The following is a 13,233-nucleotide window of genomic DNA, read 5'->3' as shown; positions in this document are numbered from 1 at the left end:
GGTATTAGTGTTTACCTTTCTCTTCTGATGCACATGCAGATACTGTGCATATCATGAACACAGTGAGTACTGCTGAAGTTTCTAGTTAGGCACCAGCTCAACTTTTTGCCCCATACTTTCTGGTTTTTGTTTTATTTTTCTGTTTTAATTTTATGTGCAATGGTGTTTGGCCATGGGTGTTGTGTTCTGGAAAGTAAAGTTACAGACAGTTGTGAGCAGTCATGTGGGTGCTGTGCATTGAACCTCGGTCCTGCGCAAGAACAGTCAGAGCTCTTAACGGCTGAGCCATCTATCCAGCCCCTAATTTTTGTTTTTTATATAGATAATATTTTAATTGCCTTTACATTCTAGGTATTATCTCTGTCTCTGATATGGAGCTGGTGAGATTTTATGCATGCTGGTACCTTCCTTTCAACTCAAGTAATGGTGTTCTTTGCTATACATAAACTTTAATTTCAAAAGGTCTGATTTATTAAGTTTTGGTTTTCAAAGTCTATGGGACCCTGTTCAGAAATTCCTTTCCTTTATCAAAGTGGTCATGCCTATTCCCTATATTCTCCTCTGTCAAATTCATGGTATTAGGTTTTAGGTTCTGGCCCTTGATGCTTATGGAGTTGACTTCTACACTGGGTCTACATAAAGGAATAAGATTCATTCTTCTCATTACACCTATTTGAATTGATCTGCATCATTTGTAAAATTTCTGTCAATTCCCTGAGTTGTACTGTGTTCTTTTTAGTTAAATGACATATAGATATATGAGTACAAATTTATGTATTGATTCTTATTAATATTTCATTAGGGAATGAATATTTTTGAATGACAATGTCACACTCTTTAAGTTCCTATACCTTTATAGTATAACTGAAAGTCTGTGATGGTAATACCTCAGGCAATAATATTGCTGCTCATGATTGCTTTGACTAATCTGTGTCTTTTGTATTAAAATATGAAATTTAAGATTGATTTCTAAATCCTGTGAAGAATTGTTGGGATTGAATAGAGTGTCTAGATTAATTTTTTAGAATGGCTGTCTCCACCATATTATTCCTGCCTATCCACAAACATGAAGGACTTTCTAGGTTATTGTATCTTTTCTATTTCCTTTCATGAAGTTTAGAGTTTTCATTGTACAAGTCATTCAATTCCTTGGTTATACTTAATCTAAGATATTTGTGAGAATCTGTAAGTTCTATTGTTTGACTATTTTCTTAGTATTTTGGCACTTGTATTCATGAAGGTGACTCTGCTTTGCTCATTAATTTTTATTCTAATACAACACTGAGTATATTTATTAGCAGCTGGTACAAGTAATGGGAGCCATTATAAGGATAACAAGAAACCTGGCTCCGCCTGGAGGGGGGAGGACCCTGGACTTCCCATGGGGCAGGGAACCCTGACTGCTCTTAGGACTAGAGAGGAAGGGAGATGTGGGGAGGGGGAGGGAAAAGGGAGGCAGGAAGGAGGTGGAAATTTTTAATATATTTTAATGAATAAATAAATAAATAACTCAAGAAACTATACAACGCAATCTCCATCAAAATCCCATCAAAATTTTTCACAGACCTTGAGAGAACAATAATCAACATTATATGCAAAAACAAAAAACCAAGGATAGCCAAAACAATATTATACAATAAAGGAACTTCTAGAGGCATTACCATCCCTGATGTCAAACTTTATTACAGAGCTACAGTATTGAAAACAGCTCGGTATTGGCATAAGAACAGAGAAGTCGACTTATGGAATCGAATAGAAGACTCAGATATTAACCCACAAACCTATGAACATATGATTTTCGACAAGGGAGCTAAAGGTATACAATGGAAGAAGGATAGCAACTTTTATAAATGGTGCTAGCATAACTGGATGTCAACCTGTAGAAGAATGAAAATAGATCCATATCTATCACCATGCACAAAAATCAAGTCCAAATGAAATTAAAGACCTCAACATTAATCTGAACACATTGAACCTGACAGAAGAGAAAGTGGGAAGTAGTCTACAAGACATGGGTATAGGAGACCACTTCCTAGGTAGAACCCCAGTAACACAGACAATAAGAGAATCAATGAACAAATGGGACCTCCTTAAACTGAGAAGCTTCTGTAAAGCAAAGGACACTGTCAGTAAGACAAAAAGGCTACCTTCCGATTGGGAGAAGATCTTCACCAACCCCTCATCAGACAAAGGTCTGAACTCCAAAATATACAAAGAACTCAAGAAACTAGACACTAAAACTCTAATTAATCCAATTAAAAAATGGGATACTGAACTGAACAGAGAATTCTCAACAGAAGAACTTCGAATGGCCAAAAGACACTTAAGGTCATGCTCAACCTCCCTAGCGATCAGGGAAATACAAATCAAAACAACTTTGAGATACCATATTACACCTGTCAGAATAGATAAACTCAAAAACACCAATGATAGTCTATGCTGGAGAGGATGTGGAGAAGGGGAACACTCATCCATTGTTGGGATGCAAACAATGTGCAGCCACTGTGGAAATCAGTGTGGCAGTTTCTCAGGAAACTGGGAGTCAATCTCCCTCAGGACCCAGCAATTCCACTCTTGGGAATATACCCGAGAGATGCCCTATCATACCACAAAAGCATTTGTTCAACTATGTTCATAGCAGCACTATTTGTAATAGCCAGAACCTGGAACAACTTAGGTGCCCCTCAATAGAAGAATGGTTAAAAAAAGGTGCGGAATATATACGTATTAGAGTACTACTCAATGGTAAAAAATAATGACATCTTGAATTTTGCATGTAAATGGATGGAAATAGAAAACGCTTTACTGAGTGAGGTAACCCAGACCCAAAAAGAGGAATATGTACTCACTCATAAGTGGATTCTAGACATAATTAAAGGTCTTTGAGACTATAATTCATGATCCTAGAGAAGCTAAATAAGAAGGTGAACCTGAAGAAAATCATATAGTTATCCTCCAGGATATTGGAAGTAGACAAGATTGCCAGGCAAACTTGGGTGCAGGGGGGGTGGGGGATGGAAATGAGGGGAGATGGTTAGAGAAAATGGAGTCGGAGATGATTGGGGATACCTTGGGGTAATGGGATGGGGGGAGGGAGGAAGGATGGATATGGGAGCAGGGAAGTATACATCTCAACTAAGGGAGACATTTTAGGGTTTGCAAGAGACTTGATTCTAGAGGGGTTCCCAGGTCCAAGGGGAGGTCCCCAGATTGTTCCCTCGGTAGCAGAGGAGAGGGTGCCTGAACTGGCCTTGTCCCATAACCATACTGATGAAAATTTTGCATATCACCATAGAACTTTCGTCAGGCAATGGATGGAGATAGAGACAGAGACCAACTTTGGAATACAGGACTTAACTCCCTAGGTCCAAATGAGAAGCAGGAGGGAGAACGTGAGCAAGGAAGTCAGGACCAGGGGGAATCTTCATCCGACGATGGATGGAGATTGAGACATAGACCCACATTGGAGCACTGGACTGAGCCCCCAAGGTCCAAATGAGGAGCAGAAGGAGGGAGAACATGAACAAGAAAGTCAGGACTGAGAGGGGTGTGTTCACCCACTGATACAAGGGGACTGATCTAATGAGAGCTCACCAAGGCCAGCTGGACTGGGACTGAACAAACATGTGATCAAACTGGATTCTCTGAATGTGGCTGACATGGGGGCTGACTGAGAAGTCATTGACAATGGCACTGGGTCTTGTTTTGTCTGCATGTACTGGCTTTTTGGGATCCTAGTCTGTTTGGATGCTCACCTTCCTAGACCTGGAGGGAAGGGGGAGGAACTTGAACTTCCCAGAGGGCAGGAAACCCAGACTGCTCTTAGGACTGGAGAGGGAGGAGGAGAGGGAGTGGGGGGAGTGGGAGGGTATTGGGAGGAGGGGAGGAAGTGGAAATTTTTATAAATTAATAATAACAATAATAATAAAGTGAAAAAAATTTAAAAAAGAAACTAGACATTAAAACTCTAATTAACCCAATTAAAAAATGGGGTACCGAACTGAACAGAGAATTCTCAACAGAAGTTCAAATGGCCAAAAAGATACTGAAGGTCATGCTCAACCTCCTCAGTTATCAGGGAAATGCAAATCAAAATAACTTTGAGATACCATATTACACCTGTCAGAATAGCTAAAATCAAAAACACCAATGATAGCCTAAGCTGGAGAGGATGTGGAGTGAGGGGAACACTCATCCATTGTTGGTGGGAATGCAAACTTGTGCAACCACTTTGGAAATCAGTGTGGCGGTTTTTCAGGAAAGTGGGAGTCAACGTATCTCAGAACCCAGCAATTTGACTCTTGGGAATATACCCAAGAGATGCCCAATCATACTACAAAAGCATTTGTTCAACTATGTTCATAGCAGCAGTATTTTAATAGCCATAATCTGGAACAACTTAGGTGCCCCTCAATAGAAGAATGGATAAAGAAGGTGTGGAATATATACACTTTAACATTTTACTCAGCAGTAAAAACCAATGACATCTTGGATTTTGCATGCAAATGGATGGAAACAGAAAACACTTTACTGAGTGAGATAAGTTAGACCCAAGAAGATGAATATGGCATGCACTCATTCATAGGTGGATCCTAGCCATAAACAAAGGACATTGAGCCTATAGTTCCTGGTCCTAGAAAAGCTAAATAAGAAAGTGAACCCAAAGAAAAATATATAGTTATCCTCCTGGATATTGGAAGTAGACAAGATTGCCAGGAAAAAGGTGAAAGCAGGGGGCCTTGGGGTGGGATATGGGTAAAGGGAGATGAGGAGAGAGAAGGGAGAAGGAGAGAATTGGGGAGAGCTGGGGGAATGGGATGGTTGGAATGGAGGAAGGGTGGATATGGGAGCAGGGAAGTAGATATCTTAAGAATTCCATTTTAGGGTTGGCAAGAGACTTGACTCTAAAGGGATTCCAAGGTGTCTAAGCAGTTGTTCCCAGCTTATTCCTTGGGCAGCAGAGGAGAGGGTGCCTGAACTGGCCTTATCCCATAGTCACACTGATGAATATCTTGCATATCACCATAAAACCTTCATCTGGCAATGGATGAAGATAGAGACGGAGACCCACATTGGAGCACTGGACTGAGCTCCCAAAGTCCAAATGAAGAGCAGAAGGAGGGAGAACAGGAGTAAAAAAGTCAGGACCGCGAGGAGTGGGTCCACCCACAGAGACGGTGAGACTGATCTAATAAGAGCTCACCAAGGCCAGGTGGACGGGACTGATGATCATTTGATTAAACCACACTCTCTGAATGTGGCTCACAATGAGGGCTGACTGAGAAGCCAAGGACAAAGGCACTGAGTTTTATTTCTACTGCATAGAATGGCTTTATGGGAGCCTATTCTGTTTGGATGCTCACCTTCCTAGACCTGGATGGAGGGGGGAGATTATTGGACTTCCCTCAGGGCAGAAAACCCTGACTGCTCTTAAGACTTAGAGGGAGGGGGAGGGGAGTGGAGGGAGTAGGAGAGAAATGGGAGGAGGGGAGGAGGTGGAATTTTTAATAAAGAAAAAAAGAAATCTGGTAAATGTACAATGATGACAGATCTAAGGGCTGTCAACAAGATAATTCAACCTGTGGGCCCTCTACAGTCTGGAATTCCTCTGCTTTCTCTGGTACCCAAAGGATGGCCTCTTAAAGTTATTGATTTGAAGCATTGCTTCTTCACTTATACCTTTACAAGAAAAGGATAGAGAAAAAGTTGCTTTCACAGTGCCTACTTAAAATAATTCTCAGCCTACTAGGAGATACCAGTGCACTGTCCTACCACAGGGAATGCTCAGTAGCCCCAGCCTGTGTGAGTCAGCCATTGGAAATAATACACAAGTAATTTCCTAAGTCTATAATTTACCATTACATGGAAGACATTTTGTTATCTGATTCAAACATAGATACTTTAGAAGGAATGTTTGAGGAAGTTAAGATAGTTTTGCCTAAATGGGGATTACAAATTGCTCCTGAAAAGATTCAAAGAGGAGATTCTGTTAATTACTTAGGTTGCAGAATAGGTTTACAGAAAATTAGAACACAAAAGGCACAAATTAGGAGAGACTGGTTATGGACTCTTAATGACTTTCAAAGATTGTTAGGAGACATTTCAGTCTACAACCGACTGTTGGGATAACACCTCATCTAATAATTCATTTAAACAAAACCCTAGATGGTGACAAAGATTTGAATAGTCCCAGAGAATTATCAACTGAAACAGAAAAGGAACTGACAATGGATGAGGAAAAATTACAGGAGGCACATGGATATAGGGTGAATCCAAATCTTAGTTTATTCTAGTTATATTGCCTTCCAGAATATCTCCTATGGGAATTTTAATGCAGAGGGACCATATTATTTTTTGAATGGAACTTTTGATCACACAAACCAAATAAAAATTAACAACTTATGTAGGAAAGGTCTCTGAATTAATTATAAAAGGCAAACTGAGACTTCATCAACTAGCAGGTATAGACCCAACAGAAATTATAGTGCCTTTCACTACTGATGAAATAAAAGGGTATGTGAAGACAATGAATCAAGGAAAAGGGCTTGTGCTAATTTTCTGAGAGAAATTAATAGCAATGATCCCAAAAGCGATAGACTTAACCTTATAAAGAGAACTTGTTGTATTCTTCCTTGAATCGTATGTGATGCTCCAATAACTGGAGCCCGTACATTTTATACTGACGCTAATAAATCAGGGAAGGCAGGTTACAAATCAGATGAAATGAGTAGGTGGAACAATACCTTATAATTCTGTCCAGAAGGCAGAATTATATGTCATTCTTATGGTGTTATGGGATTTTTAAAGAGCCTCTTAATATAGTTACTGATTCACAATATGCAGAAAGAGTTATCTTGCATATTAAAACTGCTGAATTTATACCAGATGAAACAGAACTGACTTCATTGTTTGTCTAGGTACAAGACATGATCAGGAATAGGCTTTGTCTGATGTACATAACACACATCTGATCCCATATGAATCTGCCAGGTCCTCTAGCACAAGAGAAATCAGAAATTGATCAATTATTGATTGGAAGCATGTTACAGGCCTCAGAATTTCATAAAAACATCATGTCAATAGCAAAGGTTTAAAGAAAGAGTTTTCCATTACATGGCAACAAGCTAAGGAGATTATAAAGAGATGCTGTACTTGCTCTTTATGTAACCAAACACTGCTACCTGCAGGGACGAACCCAAAGGGTACTCAAAGGAATGAAATCTGGCAGATGGAGGTGTTCCACTTTGCAGAATTTGGGAAATTAAAATATGTACATCACACCATTGACACTTATTCAGGCTTTCAGTGGGCAACTGCTTTAAGCTCAAAAAAGACTGATTCAGTAATTGTACATTTATTAGAAGTTATGACCATCATGGGTACACCCACACAAATAAAAACAGATAACAGTCCAGTTTATGTCTCTAGGAAAATGATTTTTTTGCTTATTGTAATATTAGGCATGTTACAGGTATACCTCACAATCCTACAGGTCAAATCGAACTATAAAGGACATGTTAACCAAACAGAAAGGGGTGGAAAATGCCTCCAGAAATAGATTACATAATGCCTCATTAACCTTGAATTTTCTTAACTCCAAGGAGAAAGGGACAAAAGCAGCAAAAAGACATTGGATAATGGGAAAATCTGCTGAACTAAATCAACTGGTTTATTTCAAGGATGTGTTGACCTCTCAACGGAAGCCAGAAGATGTGCTATGTTGGGGAAAGGGTTTTGCTTTTGTTTCAACAGGAGAAGAAAAATTGTGGATACCATCAAAATTAATAAAGGTGCAGTTTGAAGAGGAGAAACCTCTTGGAAAGGAGAAAAGACAGATCATTCACAATGGTGATACTCATACAGGTGGTAAGGAAAACATATAGGATGGGGGCAGGGCTCTGTTCTTATCTCTACAGGAAAGCACTCATCTTCAAAAAATTCTGAAAATTTTCTTGCCTCTAAAAATAATCTGTCAATTATTCTAGGCCTTAGCCAAAGTTGGTTACTTCAACGTTGCATACATGACTTTGGGTGATTGCCCAGGTAGTCAGTAGTCTTTGTGATTTGCTGCATGCTTTGGAAATTGTTTGATTGCACTTCCTAATTACTCAGGTAACATTATATCCCTTCTTGGGTCTTCAATGGGGTTGAAGACCACATAAATGTAGTAACTTTACTTTCATGACTTAGCCAAAGTTACTTATTATACAAGACTCAAGCTAGTAAGGATAGGATATTTGTTCTTATTGTAAGTAATTTTCTAGTAGTTCTGGAACTGTCTTACTTAAACAGAAGAGGGAAGTGCTGCGGGAGCTCCTTCTGATCCTTCAGCAAATAGCCTTTGAGATACCAGCCCACTGGAGCTTGGTCTCTTTCTCTTTAAAAAGCAGCAGAAGCCCTCCTCTCTCTCTCGCTCTGGACTCCTGTTCCAGCGACTAAACTCCTTTCCTAGTTGTCATGTAGTAAGGTGTTCTGTAAGTTTTTCCCCCTCAAATAACCCTTTTAATAACCCTTAGTTAATGGTCTGGAATCTCTGCTATGACTCAGACTAGATTTTTAAGTAGGAGAAAATTAAGAAAATGCCATTTGCACATCATTGATGTTCTGAGAGGTCAGTCCGATAGATGCAGCCCTAAACCACAAATCTCAGATTATGCTATAGCCTTGTTATATGGAATAGTTTCACCTTCATCTTACACAAGACCTTTGCCTTCAGGAAACCTGTGCCTTAGGTGTATAAAAAAATCAGGTCAGAAATTGCTGGTGTGACTGAAGTGTAGTTAGTAAAAGCCTACAATCCTAACACTGGGAAAGCTGAGGAAGAGGAACTTGGATTTCAAGAGCTAGCCTGGGCTAGAGAATAATACCACATCAGCATGAAAGAAAAACATGCCTCAGTGGTTGCTCCAAGCATCCATAACCAAACTGAACTTCTTAGCAATGTAAACTCAGAGGTTAGGAAATCAACTCGGAGAAGTCTGAAGAATTTAGTGTTCTAGAAAACATTGTTTCAATATTTTTGATATCTTGATTTTGCTTTTCTTTCCTTTTGCACAACTAGCTCTTGAGTTACAAATCCATTCTACTTGACTGTTCTGGAACTCTCTATGTACAACAAGCTGGCTTCAAGCACACAGAGATCTCCTGCTTCTACCTCCCCAGTGTTAAATGCATGTGCCTGCATAGCTGGATAGACCATTGCTTCTTGTAGACGTTGAGAGAATTAGACCACTTGGGCCATTATGGAAGTGAATCTGGTCATATCCCTATTTCTTTTCACCTCACCATCCAGGGAGCAAGGAGGATTAAATTCAATCCATGTAGGCCGGAAAAGGATGGAGAACAGGTCCATCTTTGAGAGAAGGAGCTGTGTCCATGACCATTTATTCTTAGCACCAGGCAGACCCCAATGAGCACATTCAGCACAAAAGGTGCATTGTATTCCAGAACAATCACTTTCGTTGCTCTTCTGTGCTGTATGAATGCCAGATGCCAAAGATCCTGGGAATGGGAAATAACTGTTGGAGGTCTGGGGTGTTATTGAAGAATTCATCCAGAACCTCTGCCTACCTCCTCATAGTCCTTTTCTTATTATCAGGGTATTTACCCTTCCTAAAGCTGGCTGTTGTCAGCCTGAAAAAATGCTCACAGTGCCAGGTCCCTTCCAGTTTGCAGCTCATGTCTGCCTCAACACAGGAGAGCTAGTGCTGTGTGTTCTTTGGCTCTGGGTGGTGGGATTGACAGCTAACATCTCAGAGGAGTGTGGATGACATAATAAACTCACCTGGACCAGCTGTGCATCATCCAGGCCATCTAAAATATGTTCTAGTGATGCTACAACAGGTCACAGAGAATGGCCTGCCTTTGGTACAAAACTGTCCCTTGGAGACACTCAGATCTAAACAAGAGAAGGACTTATACAGGCAACATAGAAGACCTTTTAGAGGTGATTAGACCTAATGCACTTTCCCCTGTTCATTCACAAGTCTACAGTAATTCATACTTTTTTCTTCACAGTATCTCCTGCTCCATCATTAGGAACATACACCTTCACCTTCACAGATATTATCAGTTCCCCTCTTCATCAAACACGCTTATTTCGCATACCTCCTTGCCCCCAAATTACTTCATTTCCTGTCACCTGTGGGTTTAAGCTAAACCTCTAATCTATTATGATTCACCTGCTGGGAATCAGGGTTGCATGGCGAGTCATTTGTAGGGTTCTGGGGATCTTTTCCCAACAAATATCAGAAAGTTGGAATTGTGCTAAAAAGTCAAGCTTATGATAGATATATCTATGTCATCTTATGGCATGCCTAAATCTCATCATCTGCATGTACACTGGGAGTAAGCTCAAGACATGCTCCCTGCAGGCAATGTTTGCTATACTGTCTCATTCTACTGTCACATGATGCACAGGTGATTCCCATATATATTTCCTTTATATTCAACAAGATCTCATTATAAACCAGGGGTTGGAAGTTGACCTCCTTCACTGGATATACGGTGCCTTGCTGCCTCTCAATGGTTGTGGATTGTCGCATTTTGTAAGCATAAGCATGTCTTTCAGCTGATATTCATGTGATCCATGAACACCTGACACAGTTCTTGAGCACCAGAACTTGATCTGAATTATCCCAGTCAAATGACAGCTAGTGCCTACTAGTAATAAAGTCTTGACTTAGAGGATAAACATTGACTTAGGCATAGAGCACTCTTTGAGACTCTAAGGGATGTTTTGAATGACTGCCCTCTGCTGACATAACACACACAGACTTGTTTAGCAGACCTGGGAATAATAATAAGGTTTACAGCGGGCTGTAAATTTTGGGAATATAGAATTTTTTAAGTCAACATTTGCCTGTGTGGCTATTCAAAACATAACAAATCTATGGAGATTATCTGCTGTCCATTTGTAATCTTAGCACTTGTAATGAGAAGCAGGATGACCTGCTAAGCCAGTATGAGGACAGCTGGGCAGATACTGTGCCCTGTATCAACAAGCAAAACACACCTGGCAATCTTGTCTACTTCCAATATCCAGGAGGATAACTACATGATTTTCTTTGGGTTCACATTCTTATTTAGCTTCTCTAAGATCACGAATTGTAGTCTCAATGTCCTTTAATTATGGCTAGAATCCACTTATGAGTGAGTACATACCATATTCCTCTTTTTGGGTCTGGGTTACCTCACTCAGTAAAGTATTTTCTATTTCTATCCATTTGCATGCAAAATTCAAGATGTCATTGTATTTTACCGCTGAGTAAAACTCCAATGTGTATATATTCCACACCTTCTTTAACCATTCTTCTTTTTTTTGTATGCAAAAGATAAAAGCCTTCATTGCAAACTCGAGCTTGAATCCCCCATCTGTTCTGACTCAGTGGTTGCATCAGAAAGCCCTAAGCTCAGTTATGGAAGGGGTTTTTAAGGAATAAAGGATGGGGGAGGGGAATTCCAGATCCAGATGGGGGTTGCAGGAGTGAGCAACAGAAGTCCTGTCAGACAGGGATTGGTACTGGCGCTGCTGCACGGAAATTGGTAACCTATATACAAATTATGTAAGCTAGTCTCAATGTTCTGGAGCATGTAGTACTTGCTTGTCTCAATTCTAATGGTCCCCCACAGGGTACAGTTTGTGTTTTTTCCTGATTGTTGTAAGGATGGGGTCTAGTCTTTGGTATTGTTAGCCTGCAGTCTATCATGGCTGCACTGATGTTAAGTTAGGCCTCCTTAAGTATTTACGCAAATTTTAACCATTCTTCTATTGAGGGGCACCTAGGTTGTTTCCAGGCTCTGGCTATTACAAATAGTGCTGCTATGAACATAGTTGAACAAATGCTTTTGAGATATTTCATTGTGTGGTCTGCTAAGCTAAACCAGCATATATGTTTTAAAGGTATCATGACTTCCAAATTTGGGTCTAAGGATATGATGCTTTGGAAAAGAGGTTCTTCTTTTGTTTTCACAAAGGATGAGACCCTGTGCATTGTTTCAAGACCAATATGGTATGGTAGACCACACCCTCCTGAAAGGTTGCTGTGAACACCCTCAAAAAATTACTTCACTCAACTGCCGACTGAGATGAACCTAGCAGACAGGTTACACCATAAAAGACCTGATTAACAGCGCCCCCATATAACACGAAGCAGTTTGGAGAGAAATAACTATGTCCATATTCCCAAATATTGTTTAGAACTGTTTGTTTACATTTAAAGGAGGATAGGATATAGATATGAATAATTTGCTTTGGTATACATCTTGGTTTTTTGATAGAAACTTAAAATCAATTTTGTTGTATTTATATGTATTTCTGATCTTGATTAAGGTATTGTGATTGTGAATTCATTTAAAAATGGAATGTATAATTAGGAAATATAGGTTGTTAACATATAATCATCAATAATAGTCATGTTAGTAAGATTTTCTAGATATATAGAGAGATATTTCAGTTAGATAGACATTTTTCATATCTTTCAAAGACAACAGAATATGGCATTTAAAATGTTTTAATAACTTAGGGTTTTTCATGACAATGAGTCAAGTCTGCTCCTGGTAGCACCAAGCTACTTCCTGAGGAAGATGGGCATCAAAGAGGTTCCTTATGGGGTTTGCTAGCCATTTGAGCAAAAAACTGCTCTTGCCCGGACTGCTGCATAAACTGGACATAAAGAACCCACAGAGAGAGGACAGGTGACCTTGCCTAAAGGTGAGATAGTCCTTAGGGTTCCTGCTTCATGAAAGAGTCTGCAAGACATTCTGGAGGATACAAAAGAAAGTGACTTAACTGTCTTTGAAATTTCCTGCTTCATGGAAAAGTCTGCTGGATACTATGGGCCTGAAGACTGAAGATGCATGCCCCAATGGTACAGAAAAACTTTGGGTGACTGCCCAGGCAGCGAGATGTCTCTGTCATTTCTAGAGTTTTGGAAATTTCTTACTTCTTGTTTACTTAGTTAATATTATATCCTTCAGGAGTCATTGATGGAGTTGGAGGATAGTTAAAGTTATTGTTTTCCTTCGTTATGATAAAAGATAAAATAGATCTAAATATTGTAGTTGTAATTCTTGCTTGAAAACTGTTCTGTTATATGTAATTTTACTATGTTAAAGTGAAAGCCTTTCTTTTTTGTTTAAATAGAAAATGAAGGAATGGTGTAGGAGGTTCTTCTGTCTATGTGTTGCTTTCACTGGTTGAATAAAGAAACTGCCTTGGTCTTTTCATAGAGC

Source organism: Myodes glareolus, chromosome 12 (genome assembly GCF_982192425.1).
Source record: "Myodes glareolus chromosome 12, mMyoGla1.1, whole genome shotgun sequence".
NCBI lineage: Eukaryota > Metazoa > Chordata > Mammalia > Rodentia > Cricetidae > Myodes > Myodes glareolus.
Note: the sequence above shows the minus strand (reverse complement) of the source record.